Source organism: Protopterus annectens, chromosome 1.part0 (assembly GCF_019279795.1).
Source record: "Protopterus annectens isolate FY-2018-M chromosome 1.part0, PAN1.0, whole genome shotgun sequence".
NCBI classification, from domain to species: domain Eukaryota; kingdom Metazoa; phylum Chordata; order Ceratodontiformes; family Protopteridae; genus Protopterus; species Protopterus annectens.
Window position 1 is genome coordinate 1037786701 of NC_056725.1, and position 16675 is coordinate 1037803375.

The following is a 16675-nucleotide window of genomic DNA, read 5'->3' on the forward strand; positions in this document are numbered from 1 at the left end:
GGAAAGGATGAAAAAAAGGGTATACAGGTGGTAGCTGAGGTTCATAGCAAAGAACTTCATTGACCCTGCTATGAAGTATCAGCTGGGAGGAGTGGAAATTGAAAGATAGCAGGAAGAGGATCAGGGAGGTGCTGATCACGCCTGGATTGGACCACTAGAAGTAAAGTGAGAGGGCAGTGGCAGCATCAAACTGAAAACTTGGATATATCGTTGTGGGGACACATTTCAGAAGGAAGTTGTTAATGACTGCAATCTACATGCATTGGTTAGATCTGCTATGAAAATTGCATGCAGTTCTGGAAGTTATATAAGATATAATGGAGGAATGACAGTAGTGCAAGAAATCATGCCATGGAGATGCAAAAGGGCCATTTAGAACAGGAAGGAAAGAAGAGGAAGTATGGGGCACAGGAAGCACATTTAATGGATTATTAATTCCCTGGATTTCTGAAAGCACTTTTTCAGACAGACTGTTGTGGATACATGGAATAACCTACTGAAATGGATGGTGGAGAATCCACAGAATCAGTCAAGAAAGCATGGAACAGGTGGAATAAAAGGTAAGAGGGAAGACAAAGATGGAGGTGAAATAGATTATATGGCACATAAATGGACAGATTAGATAGACATATTGTCTCCTTCTGTCATTAAATAAATGTAATCTGATATGCCACCTATTGCATACAGCCACACAATCATGTATTTATACATCTTTAGTGGTCAATGCATTTTGGTTTACCTATTTTATGGCATGCAAATGCATTACTCATGGATAAGCATTGGTCTTGTGTACATCCTGCGCATATATACATACCAATGTGTAGCAGAATGGAACAATACCACACAGTAAAGTGTTTTTCAAAGTTTATGCAATGTATGCCCATGTACATATTCCAGCGAGACTGATATTCTCTCTGCAAGCGTGACATGCCGTGTACATACTCCAGCGAGACTGATATTCTCTCTACAAGCATGACATGGCCTGCATATGCATCCCACTATTTATGTTTACTGAGTTACAAAGACTAAAATCAATAATCTATATGCAGTGTGTGTAACAGCACGCAGTAGATGCAGATGTATGCTTTCACTATTCTAAATCTTGCATCAGATAGCATGTGTGCAACTATCATCTGAGTAGCTCAGATTTCCATACATGTATAATGAACATAAGACACCCATTTGCAGACCATTTCATTAAATAGTTTTGTCAAATTCTGCTTCTGTGATAAAACAGAATTTATACTTAAGTTTTCTTGAGTGGGTAAAAAACTCAAAGAAAATGTCCCTTGCATCCTTGTATTTAAATAGTAAAACACAAGCCTGTGGTACCTTAGGGATAAGAAAATTATACCTACTGTAAGTAATGTGCATTTTGCCCAAACATGTAGGGATTGTGCATTTAGTTGCCTCACAAGTATGCTATAGGTCATGAGTAACTATAGATAGAAAATATGGCATAGGCCCTCTAAAGTCAGACAACATTTCTATTCTCTAGCATGAGCTAACATTTTTGTATTGTTATTACTATTATTATTACTATTATTATTATTATTATTATTATTATTATTATTATTACAGGAAAATGGGCACTTCTTTTAAGTGGAACCTACACCTGGGTATTAAGCAGCACTTCTCAAAATTAACTGTGTGTGTTACTCGGAGTGATTTTTTTTTACTTCACAGCCTTATTCATTAGAGTCGCCATCTTAGGAAAAGGCAAAAAATGGATGCAAAGCCACACTATATACTTTATCACTTAACACATCCCTTTAAAGACTGGAGAACACACATAATCCTTTTCAAAGCATATATCATTCCTGTGAAGCCAAAAAAATGCATATGGCAACCATAAAACAGATGTGTAACAACACTGCAGCATTTAAAAAATGTTTTTTTACTGGTAATCCAATGCACTTGATAAGCGTATTGCATAAGAAAAAATATCATAAGTGTATCTTGAGAAGAATATGAATTCATAGTATTATTTTTTTTCTTAAGTTGATTTTTCTTCATGCCCACAGCTGCCTACTACAGGTAAAATGATGGAATATATTTTAATAAAGAAAGCAAAATATGGAAAACCAATATTTTACTATCACAAATAAATACAAGTAAATTAAAAATGTTTTGTGAATCTGTACTGTTGAGATGCAAAGTAATGGCCAGTAAATTGTTTTAAAAGTCTAAAGATCTTAGCTGCAATCCTAAAAAAAGCTAATTTTAAGTGTAAATGGAGGGTTATTGAAATTATGGTTATCTCTGAGTATTGCTCCTTACCCAAGTACAGTAGTCTTCGAGTTGTCATATACAAGGGTTTTGAGACATAGACCTCAATTCTGAATGTGCAGATGGGTAAAGTTCACCCTTCAAAAAGCACCTACAAGATGTAATAATCCACCAGTACTTTGTTAGAAGCTCAGTTTAATGTTTGAACTGTCAGCCATATCAGTTCTTGTAATTCTGACAGGAAGTCAGATTCATGTCAATCTATTGACAGCCATTTCTTTGATATCCAGTACATCAAAAATATACCAAAGCACCTTAAGGCAATTCACAAAAAGATTTGGATCCCCCCCCCAAAAAAAAACGTTGTATTTATATATACTTTCAAGATCTAACAACAGTGAAGAAAAAGTAAAACTCCACTATTACCAAAAGCTATTCAGCACAATGTCTCCTATTGGCTGTCAAACTGACTGTCAAAGAGACATATGTCAACAGACTGACTCACACCCAAGGACCCACTATTCATACCTGCAACATCAGTAACTTTCACAAACTATTTTTCTTGATGATAGAAAGAAATATAGTGTGACCAGCAATGCAGATGAAATAAATAAAACAGATATTATTTCCTAATAATTTTGTGAGTACTTAGAAGGACCACAAGATCTTAACTGAACCATTCATTTGGGTCTGTTTACTCACATTACAGTCCAGAAACCCATTTGTGTTAAATTTTACTTTGTACAGTACCCTACAGTACCTTTAGAGCTGGTTATGTAATAGGGTTTCCAATGTATATTTAGCAGTCTTCATTCTTCATCAATCTTCATTTGTCTAACTATCTTTAATGAAAAAGAACATGGCAGAAGTTATTTTATCCAATATAGTTGTAGCTCCTCAGATTATCTATTTACCATTTAACAAAATTAGGGAGACTGAATTCCAGACCACAAGGAAGAATACCTACCTAACAGATGGCAATCCTATGTGCCATATATGGCTCACTTCCACAGATACTCTACTAGTTTGTAATTCTATACTCTGCATTTTAACAACTCCTGTAGTATTGACTTTTTTTTATGAATATGAATACTATACACTTATGTTTGCATATTATCTAATAGCATATGACTATCATATAATTGTTCACAGTGCAAATACTGCATACTTGCGTGTAGGTGCCATTTTTTCCTTTATTCTGTTATGGTTGCTGTATTGTTGTTGTGCTTGCTTGAAAGCATAACAAAAATTTACATAAGATGTGAAATCATGCTTCTGCTGCAGGTATCACATGCTGCCACAACATTTTCAGGGTATTAAAGCGAAACTGGTAGGCATATGGGGCAAGGTGGCAGGGATCAAGGCAGGGCCCTCTCACATTTGGCATTTATTTTTCAGATAACCACTCCAGTATCACCGAAGTGTGATTGACCACATTTGTTGATGGCTGTAAGTTAGGTAGTATAATCTACTTATCCACTGATACTAAACACTACAGCAAGGACTAAAATGTACACATATATGCTCTACCGAAAAGGCTCTTAAGCTAAATGTAAAAAAGTACAGTACAGTAGCATTTGGCAGAAAAACTCCTCCCTTTTCCACACTGCTCCTTATCTCCAAGTTGAGACGTAACCTCTGGAATCAGTGAGATCCCATGCCCCTTAAGTCCAAGTTGTGAACCAAAAAATAAAAATAAAAACAAAAGGTCTGTTGTTCCAATCTGGCTAGTGCTCTTATCCTCAGGAGTCAGACTATTCCAGTTTCTGCACACCTCTTCAAGTTATGAGAGCTTTTGAACCATAACAAGTGGCTTGCTACAATGTATAGCACACAAGAAACACTAAAGAGCTTCAGTACTGCAGTCCTCTTCACAAACATTGTATCAAAATGTATTTCTGTACTGGCATTTCAAATCCATTCCAACACTGCTCTGCTGATCAATTGCTTCTCCTAAAAACCTGCACCTGGGGTTGCTGCTCCCTTCACCCCCACCCTAGCTAAGCCACTGGTAGACAACACTCTCTCATGTGATCATCATTGTTTCCACCATTGTCAGTAGATCCATTTATTTAGTTCAGTTACTTTCCAAGGGAATATCTCCAAGATCCAGAAAAGTCATCATACCATAGTACTCTTCCCTTATCAAACCCATAATAGAATATCATGCCCCCTTTGGTTTGTAGTTATATAAGCAAATTACTCAGCTGGAAAGGTCTCAAAGATTTCTAAGCAAGAAAATTAAAGGCCTTAAATCTTTCAACTATAGAAATAGCGTAGTATGTTTCTCCTTACACTCAGTACTCTACAGGGTACTCTGAGGTGACCTGTGTCTCACTTTCCAAGCCAAAAAAGACAAAATCCTGGGAAGAGAGTGGACAAGATGGTGACAGGCTAACAGCTTAGTTTCTCAGATCTGCAGTTTAAATTATATTTCTGACAGGAATTATTACATTTTTGGCATCGTAGGTTTTATGGGTGTGTATGTCTTTGCTATGAATGGATGTTATGTTTTGTGGGATGGACTTTTCATTTAGTATAATGTCAGTGACGTTCTGATTTCTTTGGGCTGAGTGGAATTATGGATGATTGGTAATGTTTAGATGTGCATTGGATGATTGTGATATGTGTTTGCTGCTTGAGTGAAGTTGGGGAGATATGGGATTATTGTTTTATTTATTTATTTATTTTTTTGTATGATTGAAGTTATGAGGTTTTACTGATGGTGATGGCTTGGAGGGTGTTTCTTGTGTATAGTAAGTTTCTCTTTGGAAACTGTTTTGTGTGGCTTGGCTTCCCTTAATTAGATTTTGTGAATTAGTTGGTTTTCCTCTCAAAACTGGAGATGGGCTCGAGTTATACCTGGTATCATTTTTGGATTGCTTACTTGTTCAGATTGTCTCTGTGCTTGTTTTCTTTTTCTTCTTCTCTTCCTCGGCTTGTGGGCCATCTTCCGACTATGCTGATGATCAAGGGGAAACCAGGATGGCCATATAATGATGTCAAGTTCAGGGTCAAAGGTTACAAAAGAGCCAATCCTGGCTTATTTATTTATTTTATTTATTGCATTTGTTTATCAGAAAATTCCACTGGGTCTAAAAGAGCCCATTTTCATTGGAGGCCCAGGGAGAAAAGCTCAGACAAGAACATAGACGCAGAAAAAAATTAAACTTTAATTGGTACAGAAGTAGAAAGAGTGTTACATATAGTGATCACAGTAATATATACAGAATATATAAATAAAACATGAATTTAGTTGGTTTGATTGCAGTATAAATAGAGATATATTAATCAGCATTATTGTAATAGTATCAACAAGCGATGAAAAAAATAATAATTATGTAGAAAATATCATCAGTCAGCAGTAGCAAAAGACATAGGAGTTTAGTTATCATATAAGGAGAAGGAAGCGGTTAGGTTATAGAGCAGGTACATAGCCAGGAAGAGTTAAGATGATTTTTCAGTATTTGAAGGTGGTGGTGCTGCCAGTGTTTCTTATAGAAGGTGGAAGCAAGGTCCATAGTTTGGCGACAGTAAAGGAGTAGAGGAGTTGACCAGTAGGTAAGGTGGCCTTTTCTACTTTTAGAAGTAGATTATTTTCAGATCTTAGTTGCCTGCTGGGTTGGTATTTGGCAAGTAGTGTCGAGAGAACAGGACAGTCTGTAGGTCTGTAGATTATTTTGTGCACTGTAGTCAGTTGGGTGAATGAGAGATGGTGGGGGAGTGCCAGCCAGCCTAATTGTTTCAGTGAGTTACAGTGGTGGGATGAGAATTTGGCCTTGGTGGCAAATTTGGCTATTCTGTTGTAACACATATCAAGCTTGAATTTTGTAAAATTTGGGATATTAGTGAGGAGGGAGCGCCATAAATAAAAGAGGGTAATAGAAAGGTGGTTGCAAGGGTTTGTCTAGTAGAGAAGCTAATAAAGTGTTGATGCCTGTAGAGCATACTGAGCTTTTGGTGTGTTTTTTTTATGTTATTGTTTATGTGTAGGTCAAAGCTAAGGTTTTCATCTATGATAATGCCTAGTATTTTAGTGTGTGGGACAACATCTATAGTGGTATTCTCCTGGGATTGTATAGTGAAGAGTTTTTTTATCTAGGGGAGTAGTTTTCTTAGGGATAAAAAGTGTTAGTTTAGTTTTTTTCAGATTTAGGGCAAGATGATTGTTAAGCATCGGAGATTCAGTAGAGGTAAGGGCATTCTAGGTGATTTGCTGGAGGTCAGACATGAAATTTGTGGTGCATATTATTGTAGAGTCATCAGCATACTGGATTATTGGGCATTGTGGGACAGTGGAGTGAAAGTTGTTAATAAAGATGCTAAATAAGAGGGTCTATATTAGAACATCGAAGTTACAAAACTCTGAATGTTCTAATATCGAACCCTATTCAGCGAAAGCTGAAAATATCAAAGCAACAGAAAACCAAAATTTTTCCTAAGGAAAGAATTTGGTTGTCTGTTTCTGTTGCTTCAGTATTTTCAGTGCTGTGGTGGAAAGTTACGGGTCAGGTTCCGGTAAGTGTGCGATTGAGTGTGGGTTAGGTTAGCTAGGGTTAGGGTGCAGGTTAGGTATGTGTGCGATTGTGTGGATGTGAGGGTTAGGGTGGGTTAGGTGAGTTAGGGTTAGGGTGCGGGTTAGGTATGTGTGCGATTGTGTGGACATGAGGGTTAGGTGAGTTAGGGTTAGGGCGCGGGTCAGGTAAGTGTGCAATTGTGTGGACATGAGGGTTAGGGCAGCGTAGGTGAGTTAGGGTTAAGGAACGGGTGAGGTGAGTGTGCAATAGTGACGGACCTTAGGGTTAGGGTTTAGGTTAAGGTTAGTGAATAGCTAGTGGTGTGCATATAGTTAATTGTAGGGTTAGGTGTAAGATTTTAGGTGTATGTGTGTGGATTGCTATTTGTTTGGTGTGCTTGTGTTTTGTTTATGTGTTTTGGAACAACAAATTTTTTCCCTAGGAATAAATTCGCTGTTCTGTATGTTCGATGTTTTCAGCATTCACTGAATAGGGTTCGATATTAGAACATTCAAAGTTTTGAAACTTTGATGTTCTAATATAGACCCAAATAAGAGAGGACCAAGTATGGAGCCTTGGGGTACCCCGGTGGAAGTATTGAGGAAAAGAGAGTAAAATTGTTGCCATTTGGTGGATTGCTGCCTGTTGGAGAGATAGCTATTGAACCATTGTAGGGTAGGTGGGGAAATGTGGAGGGTGGATAGTTTAGAGAGGAGAATGGTGTGGAAAATGGTATGAAAAACTTTGGAGAGGTTGAGGAAAAGAGAAGCAATTATTTTGCTAGAATCCCATGCCCAGTTAACTGTATCAAGGAAGGAGAGAAGGGCAGTAGTGGTGCTGTGTCCTGGTCTGAATCCATGCTGAGTGGGTGATAGAATTTGGTTTTCAAGCAGGTGGGTGAGGAGATGGGCATGGGTGCATTTTTCCAGAATTTTAGAGAGGGGTAAGAGAATTGCTATGGGTCAAAAGTTTGTGGTGTCTGTGTTGCTGCTACCTTTGTGTAAGAGGAGAATGAACGTTTTTTTCCAGATGTCTGGGACAAGCAATTCTTTAATTGGCCTGTTAATGAGTATGCTGATGGGATAAGCTATAGAGTTTGCAGCTAGCTGATGGAAGTGTGGGGGTAGATTGTCAGGGGCCAGACTACAGGGTTTTAGCTTAAGTAAAAGTTTTTTTTTTGTGGCAGTGGGTATGGTGGAGAATTTTAGGTTGGAGTCGAGGGTAGGATTGTTTTGTGGGATGATTTTATGGTGTCAGTAAAGTAGAATTTGAAGAGGGTGGCAAGTTCAGTGGGGGTTTTGTGTGGGCCAGGGGATTGGTTGCTTTGAGAACCTGGGAGTAATAGTTAACGGAGGACCAGAATTTTTTGGGATTATCTTCATGTTGGCTGTGTATGCGAAGGCAGTGGCCTGTTTATCTCTGGTTATTAGATGTTTTGCCTGGTTATAGTGTTGCTTATATTGCAGTAGAGTTAAGGGTTTTTTTGTTTTTCTGCCATGATTTCCAGATTTTATCCCTTGTGGACATGACTTCTTTGGTGGATTTTGAGAGCCAGCTTGCATGGTTATGTTTTATTCATTTTTGGCGGGTGGGTGCTTGCCTGTTTAGGATGTCAAGGAATGTTGAGTTAAAGAATTCAACAGCCTCATTAAGTGGTAGTGATTTGATGGGGTTCTCAATTTACTTTAGTTAAGGTTTCATTAAATATGGATGGTCGGAACTTAGTAAAATTTCGGATGATTTGTATTGGTGTTGGCCTGGGGTTAGGGTAGATTTGCGTAGGATATATGCTGGCTGGTGGCTGCTAATGGTACTAGGTAAAATGCCTGCAGTGGTTTTATTGTTAGGGTGGGACACTAAGATCCAGTCTATTGTGGAGCCCCAGTTGTTATTTTTGTGGGGTCTGGTGATGTCTTGAATTAGATGGGCAAAGTTGTAAAGGTTTATGTTTTTTGAGGGGTTGTTTTCGGCAATGTCTAGCCAATCAATGTTTACATCACCTAGGATGATGGTTTCATTACCTATGTTTTGTGATGTTCAGGCAGGTATGTTCTCTAATATTGGTATGTTGTTTCCTGGAGGATTATACACAGCAATTGAGCAAATGTTTTTATGATTGTTAAGTTTTAGTACAGAGATTAGTACTTTGGCTGGAGAGAAGCTGGGTCCTGGTTTTGAGTAGGGAATTAAAGTATATTTGCTAAGGAAGAGTATTGCTACTCCCATTCCTCTCCTGTGAGGCTGATCGGCTCCTAGGCATGAGTAGCCCGGGAGGAGAAATTCGGTGTCTTTTGCATATGATTTCAACCAGATTTCAGTAGCCGCTATAAATATCAGGGCTGTTTTGTGAAATCCATGCCTGGAGTTCAGGTATCTTGTTTCTGAGGCTTTGGAGATTTATGGTTGACAGCATGAAAGATTTGCTAGGATTGCTGGGACTGAGTGGGGGGGGGGCTGGACCTGGGTTGGGTTGTATATAACCGCACTGGGATTTAATGCTACTGGGATATAATACTTTGGCAAATTATGTGGGTTATACTTATTAATTTTTTCCTAGAAATGGTAAAGTTGCTGGTGGTGGTGTGATAATGGGGGTGTCTTTGGAGATGTAGAATTTTTACTTTGGATAGTAAAGAGGTATTAGCTGTGAATAAGCTAGAGTGGATGCCCGAGTAACTTGATAAATGTGGGCTGTGTTTGGTGGTTGTACAGATGGGTGTAGGAAGTATGTGGGGTGTCTGGAAAGTTGTGATTATCGTTAGGAGAGAGATTATAAGTGAGAGAAGTGAGGTCATTCTAATAGTAGTGATGGATATGAAGGTGGTTGAATGCAGAGTGATAACAGAATGAATATGAGCAGGATAGTGATAGTTTAGGGGATGGAGCACTATATGGCCCTATTTAGAATGGGTGGGGAGGTAGACTAGTTAGGAGGTATGGTATGACTGGGGAAATAATTAGGGGGATTATGATATAGGTGGAAGAGAGGTGTGGGAGGGGTCAGATAAGTTATAAGGTTAATGTTATGGGGGTGGGTGGGGAGTGGAGTGAGTGTAGCGAACAGAGTGGGCCCGGCCCTTGCAGGGAGAAGTGCTGAAAAACTATGAGTTCAAGGTGAGTAATACGCTTAAAATATCAGTATCTAACAAAAGATTATTCTAAGTAGCTATGGAATACTTTATCACTGTAAGCACACAAACAGGGTTGTTGGGCAGTTATAGAGAGAGTTGTGAGTAGTTTAGAGATGATGTTGAAGGTAAAAGCAAAAATTTGCTACTTTAAATAGTAAATTCTTGGGACTGGAGGACTGTGTGTGTGTGTGTGTGTGTGTGTGTGTGTGTGTGTGTGTGTGTGTGTGTGTGTGTGTGCTGCTTTATTAGTGCTGTCTGATACTGTTGTAATTTGTGAGCTATTGTTTCAAAGCAATACACTGATTAACTAAATTTAATTGCTATCTACTGCAATTCATTACTGTTAAACTGCATTTTACTGCATTTCATTGCTGTTTAACTGTATTTTTTCATACTGCAAGTGCTATTCTTTTGACTATAAGTGATTAATCTGTGCTTCATTGTGAGTTTTTTCTTACTGAGTTCTTAACCTTAAAATTGAGTAGCATAGTCTAAATACAGGTCTGCAGCATCCAGAGCTTCAGTTGCATGGTTTTAAACCCTTTTTGAGGTATTCCAGCTATAATTTTTCTGGAAAAAAAAAGTTCTAAGCTTGTTTTCCACCTTTCTTGTTACTAGAGTAGTCCAGATACAGATTTGCTTTATCCAGGACTGTTTTGTAAGTTTCTGAGTTCCCCAGACCTTTCTGTATTAGAGGGAAGCCTTCCAGCTTATTAGTGGAAGTGGTAAGCACTAGATAGCCTATCTACCACAAGATAAGTGGTTTCTGGCTCTGAAATTGTAGCTAATTGACCATTTGGGCAGTTTTTTTTATCCCTTTCAACTTTGTCTTCTCTCTTGCACTTTAATTAGCTTATTCGCCTAGCACTTCATCAGGCTTTTTGTAGCAATTATTGTAACACACATAAGTGTTATCAGCATTAGACGTCCTATAAGGAAACAACTCCGGTACTTAGTAATGATGACCATCCCTCTTGGCATGTCTAAAGGTCAGTTTCCTGCTTTCTCCTATTAACCTGGTGAACTTGGGCATTCTGAGGCAGTGTAACAACTGCCTCATGTACATAGACAACCCTCTCCTCTTACCTCCCAACACTTAGTCTTGTGAGAGATGTGCTTATATCTCCAAATTGGAAGACATGCACTCTCCAGCCAAGACCGGAATAGATGGTCAAGAGGAGAAGGTCAACACCTGCACCACACCACATGGAACACATAGCCCTCCAGAACATTCACTATCACAGCCCTGACATAAAAACACAAAAAACACACCCACCTTCACAGAGGGTCTCAATAGAAATCTACCCAAACAGCAGAGACCTCCAAGGCAGAAATGCACTCGACCACCACAACACAGCACAAACCACAAGTCACATAGCTCACCCACATAGTGTGCCCCTCAACCTAACCCCCTGAGGCAAAACAACTTGCCCAATACAATAATCATAGGTGACTCAATAGTGAGGCACACTGATGTCCCACTCACTAGGTTGAATAAGGAAAAGGTAACAGTCGGCTGTCTATCACGTGCCAGAATCCAACACATAACACATGCACTCAGGTCACTCCACAACAAATACAAGTATGACTCTGTCATTAACCGTGTGGGTGTGAATGACCTGAGATGCACCTCCCTAAACTACATGAAAAGAGACATGGTGGAGCTCTCGGATTATGTGGCACAGGCAGGTATGATGCTAGCCCTGAGCAGCATCCTACCATTGCCCAGAATTATATCACAGTACAAAAAGAAAATGATTGACTTCAACAATTGGCTAAGTTTCTGCTGTCATTCTAAGGGGATCCAGTATCTGTCTGCTTGGGATGACATGACTGACAGACCTTGATGCTTTTCCAGAGATGGCCTGCATCTGTCACCCCTGGGTTTCCGGGTACTGGCTAAGGCTCTTCCCACCCCTATAGTGTCTTTTTTAGGAGGTGTTCCAAAGACCAAATTACCACCATAACGGCTATAAATAAATGCAATCTGAGGGCCATGCTGCTCAATGCTAGAAGTCTAAATTTCAAGATGCACTCGCTCAAAGCACTCCTCAAAATGGAGAACATCAACATTTGTGCTGTAATGGAGACCTGGTTTAAAGCAGCAGAAAGCACCCCTGTGCTACCAGTCTATAACTCATTCCACACCTTTCACCTGCAGAACATGGACCGAAGCTCCAAAGGTGGAGGTGTCTCCATATTCATAAAGGATATGCACTCCTCCAGACTAGTAGCCCAGCATAACGCATCTGAGGTACTTCAGGTACAACTAACATTGGGTAAGATGGCAATGCAGGTCGCAGCTTGCTATAGGTCCCCAACCATGTCCCAAGACTCTCACTCTACATTCCTAAGCACCCTGGAAACTATTAAGATCCAGCCCAACACACTCATACTAGGTGATTTCAACTAACCCTCCATCAGCTGGGAAAACTAGTCATGCACCAATGCACTGGCCCAGTGCTTCCTGGAATTCATCGATTCCTATGCCCTGGACCAGCGCATTCTTACCCACCCTAGAGGAAGCAACATCCTTGACCTGGTTATTACTAACATGGGTAACCGTTGCTCTACACCAATAGTCAATTCCTCCCTGGTTAGATCTGACCACAAATTAATCACTATGGAAATCCACATCTCACTCACACCCCCCGCAAAGGTATCCATCATGAAAATCTTCTACAAAGCTGACTTTGATGTCTTAAATACAGAGGTGGCTAACTTCAAGGCACCCATGCCAGTGGAAAATAGATGCATGACTGCCAAATCATACACCAGTGCACTGTCTGAACATGTACATAAATGCATGGAACTAGCCATACCCAACAGAACCAAGATGCTCTCCTCCCAAAAAAGGAAGCCAGTCTGGTGGTCCCCCACCATTAATAAGCTCTACAAGGAAGAAACTGTTAAAGAAAAAGGTGAAGTCTCACAAGTGGAAAAATTCCCTTATTAGCCTCAACAAAAAGTTGAGATCCCTCATCAAAACCTCAAAAGCCAGCTAAGAAGGCAGAATTGCAACAAACACTAAAAACAACCACAAAGCCTTCCATAGTTATATCAAGAATCTCCATGGCAATACCCAGATTTGCTCTGAGTTACTGCACATTGGTACCTCCTATACTGAGTCAACAGATATTGCCAACATACTGGCTAACAGATTCAGTGCCAACATTACCCCTCTCCCCCCTCAAAGGACCAATCTCAGTACCAAACCAATACCAGAAAAAAACAGGCATGCAGCATTACTGCAGCACAGGTTAAAGTTGGATTGTCTAAGGCCAAGAATACAGCTTCCAAAGGACCCAACAATATGCCTGGTCATGTTCTATATGAATTACAAAGTGAACTGGTACCACATCTGTGTGCTCTGTTCACTCACAGCCTCACCTCAGGCTTTGTCCCTACCAAATGGCGCACTGCTACAATCATCCCTCTCCATAAAGGAGGAGTGACTACAGACCCTGGAAATGATTGCCCCGTTAGCCTGACGAGTCTGATATGTAAGGCTATGGAATGTATCATCATGGACCTAATTAACAAGGCTATAGGGAATCTCCAAACTCTATATTCCATGCAATTTAGTTTTGTGAAAAGTAGATGATCATGCCTGCTCAACCTGGTTGACTTTTTTGAGTCAGTCACCAGAGCAGTGGATGAAGGCAAGACAGTTTATACAGCCTACCTCGATCTGGCCAAGGCCTTTGATACCATTCCTCACTCAGGAATTATTGATAAACTCAGCAAACTAGGCATCAACCCCAGTATCATTAGGTGGGTTGCAAATCGGCTTACAGATAGAACCCACAGTGTGAAAGTAGCGGACTCCAAGTCAGACTGCCGACCATCCCAACTGGAGTCCCACAGGGATGAGTCCTGGGTCCTCTCCAGTTTGGAATCTACTTCTCAGAAGTCCAGGCCAACACAGATGGCCTTTGGCTGAACAAATTTGCAGACGACTGCAAGCTGGGAGCCATTATTAACTCCCCAAGTGATGCAGACATCCTACAGAAAGGCCTCATTGAGACCAATGACTGGTGTCAAAATGATGGCCTTAAGCTTAATGCCAAAAAATGCGTCATCATCCCCTTTGGGAAAAACTCAGTTCCCACTAATTACCACATTGATGGGATCCCACTGAAAGCGTTATAAGAGATCTGGGGACGCAGATTGACAGCAACCTCTCCTTTGACCACCACATTGCCACTGTGGTCAGAAAGTCCTTCTGTGTGGCACGTCTCATTATCAAGGGTTTTGCATCCAGGAAGAAGGAGATCATCATTTCTCTATACTCTTCCCTCATTAGACCAATCATAGAGTATAATGCCCCATTTGGCATGTACCTCACTAGACACCTGCAACAGCTGGAGAGACCACAAAAATACCTCATGAAGTGGCTCCTAGGCCTTAAACACATGTCCTACAGGGACAGACTCAAAAAAACTCCAGCTATTCTCCATTGTATATCATCTACTAAGAGGCGATCTCTGCTTGACTTACAAAGCCATGTCTGACCCACCTTTGTAAGAAATTCTACATTTAAAGAAATCCCAATCCCTCTGCACCACACACTCCAGAGACCTCACCCTCATTACCACAATCAACAGAACATGCTGGAGGGACAGGTTCATAACCTAGAGACTACCCATTTTCTGGAATATGCTTCCCATACATGTCAAGCAGAGCACCACACTAGCCCTCTTCAAGAGAAATCTTAATGAGTGGATGGGAAATAGAAATTTCACCCCAGGATAACTCCAGTGGCTCTACTTGATAGAGGCACTGGGAAGTAATGATGGGTGGCACAATATCAGGGCATTTCTATGGGCTAGGCTTGTAAATGCCCCAGGGCCATTAGCCTAGTGCACACCCATGAACCTATGAACCTATATGTGTGTAAGGTTGCTTCAAGGTATTATGGCACCATCTAGTGGCAATTGGCTAGAATAATAGGGAGTGGACAGTCCTTTATTGTTGTTGTGCATACACCTTTTAAGCCTTAGAATTTTACAAAGAACAACAGAGAAACTGTAGGGTGTCAGGTTCTTGTTTCCCAGACAGGACTGACCTTAGATCAACTGGTGCCCTAGGCAAAAGGGCTCCACAGCGCCCCCTACCATACCATCTGGTGCCCCTGGTTGGTCTACCCCAAATAAATAAATACTGGAAAGTGCCCCCTGCCCTTGCGCGCCCAAGGACTGCCTGGGTGGGCCTAAGCCCTAAGTGGCTATGTTCCCAGAGGTTTTATTTAGTTAGGATAGCCAGTTTCAGTGGACAAAGTAGAGTTTGGTTATGCAGTTAATCACAGGTGGGGGGGAGGGGTCACACAGGTAAGAAACCTGTGTAAATGGAACATAAAGTTAAATAAGGCAGAGTTAGTGCAAAGGTTACAGGAACGTGAAGTGGAGAGCATGCAAGGGATACAGATAAAGAGGTTATATTGCGCACATTGTTTATCAGCTCTGTAAAACCACAGACTAACAGCATTAACATGAAGCCTCTAAGTCAACTGATAGCAGCTGTATGATTCAGCAATGAATACACACAGGATATATTGCACAAAGCAAAAGAAGTATGGCTGTTCTAAGGCAATAATTCTACAGCTACGTTATTCAATATAAACTAACAGCAAAATGAACTGCATTCACTTAGCCTTCTATAAGTCTTCCAAGAGCAGTAGCATGCAACAGGAATGCTTACAGATGTGGTCAAAACATGAATAAGCTTTGCAAACAGTTAACAGGATGCCTGGTAGATATACAACGATTAAACTCTACCTTCATAAAACAAGATAGAAATAACAAGGAGTTTGTCAGTTAATACATTAGCTAGCTATCATAACATAGAGGATTTCTGAACAGCAGTTTCAGCTCAGCCCCATCAAATAACTCAGCAGTTAATAGTAATAACCAAATAAATCAGCAGCTAACAATAATAATAAGATAGTAATACATATCAGCACTAGTATACATGTGCTACTGCTCTACTTGCTGTGCTTGCACAACAAACAAAGGGGTAGGGAAGCTAAAGCAGCTACAAGATGGAAAATTAATGTGAGTTAGGTAGTTTAGAGATGGTTTAAAGATGGCACCTTAGGAGGGGACTGACTAATGAAGATAATCGGGGGGTGGGGGTGGGAGTAGCAGACAGGGTGAATGGAGTAGAGAGTAGAGCAGCCAGAACAGAATTAACCAGGAACTTATTGGTCCCTCCCCCACAGGGAGAGGAGCTGAAAAACTATCAGTTTAAGGTCTGCAATAAGCTTAAAATATCAGTATCTAATAAAAGATTAATCTACATAACTCTGGAATACTTTAATTATCACTGTAAACACATAAACAGTTTTATAGACAGTTGTGAGTAGTGCAGAGACGATGCTGAAGATAAAACCAAAATTTACTACTTTAAACAGTAAATGTTTGGGACTAGAGGACTGTGTGTGTGTGTGTGTGTGTGTGTGTGTGTGTGTGTGTGTGTGTGTGTGTGTGTGTGTGTGTGTGTGTGTGTGTGTGTGTGTGTGTGTGTGTGTGTGTGTGTGTGTGTGTGTGTGTGTTTCCATCTAGTGGCAATTACCTGGAATAATGGGGAGTGGAGAGCCCTTTTTAACAATATTTAAAGTGATAATTACCTTTAACTTAAATATTCCATGAAGTAAAATACTGTGATGAAGCTGTGAATGCTGTAGGATAAGGGGCTTAAAGGTACAGATCTTTTTTTTTTCTTGGTTTTGTAGTTTGAGAAGGTAGATGAAATAATAGATTTTACATTGATGCTAATATTATCAAGTATATCAAATTA